The sequence below is a fragment of the Octopus bimaculoides genome, chromosome 6 (assembly GCF_001194135.2).
Source record: "Octopus bimaculoides isolate UCB-OBI-ISO-001 chromosome 6, ASM119413v2, whole genome shotgun sequence".
Taxonomy (NCBI): domain Eukaryota; kingdom Metazoa; phylum Mollusca; class Cephalopoda; order Octopoda; family Octopodidae; genus Octopus; species Octopus bimaculoides.
The window spans coordinates 115,311,525-115,312,816 of NC_068986.1; positions in this window are offsets into that span (position 1 = coordinate 115,311,525).

Here is a 1,292-nt window from a genome sequence, read left to right on the forward strand (position 1 = left end):
GGTTTATATACAGTAATCCCTCGCCTATCGTGGGTGTTTCGTTCCAAATTTGCCCGCGATCAGTACTGTATATTTTGTTTTATTATTTTTATAATTTGTATATAGGCGCAGGAGTGGCTGTGGGGTAAGTAGGTTGCTTACCAACCACATGGTTCCGGGTTCAGTCCCACCGCGTGGTACCTTGGGCAAGTGTCTTTTACTATAGCCTCTGGCCGACCAAGTCCTTGTGAGTGGATTTGGTAGACGGAAACTGAAAGAAGCCCGTTGTATGTATGTATGTATGTATGTGTGTGTGTGTGTTTGTGCCCCCAACATCACTTGACAACCGATGCTGGTGCGTTTACGTGCCCGTAACGTAGCGGTTCGGCAAAAGAGAACTATAGAATAACTACTAAGCAAACAAAGAATAAGTCCTGGGGTCGATTTGCTCGACTAAAGTCGATGCTCCAGCATGACCGCAGTCAAATGACTGAAACAAATAAAAGAATAAAAGAAATTTATTTTATTATAAATGCAAAACAATACGACGGAGGAATCGACGTAAGCTCAAATAATAAACCGCGATAAGTGAACCGCGATATAGCAAGGGAATACTGTATATCTATGTGAGTGTGTGTGTGTGTGTATGTGTGTGTGTACATAGAGTTACCGCAAGTATGCTTATAGCAGGGTACTCCACAGAGTAAACAAGGAAAATGATCCCCTCTGTAAATTTTTCGTATTAGCATACACCTTCTCCATTGCTTACTCTTCAGTCAGGCTTTTCCTTGTCCGCGTATGGTAACTGGGTACTCCGCGCTCGTGACAAAGGCCCCACGGATACATCATTCTGACTCCCCAGGCCCTTGGTGTATCCGCTTTGAAGCTTATGAAACGCTGCCTTGCCGCCTCGTTTAATGCGTCCTAAATGACAAAGGATTGGGGAGTGCACACTGAAAATACAATACCAAATAAATTATGAATGTCATTTTTTCCGGCGGAGTAAATTTTCAGCAGCTTCTAGCATTTTTGTGAACGTGCTATTTCTGTAGGATCTCCCTCTCCACTGGACTTGTCTCCTTGGATCCTTCAAAGATAGCGATACTAGGAAATGTCAACTCCCCACCAACGTCGTTATAATGCTTCAAGGCGCAGGTATCTTCGGTACGATGGATCTTAGACACCTAAAGTCTTTCTGTAATAGAGAGTTTGGTAATAGAAGCGGGGCTGAATATACAGGAAGCTTCTAGTCAGTCGTATCGGACAATGTTCGTTGGAAACTGGGAACTAGTGGGGTTGGAATCTGGCAAAAT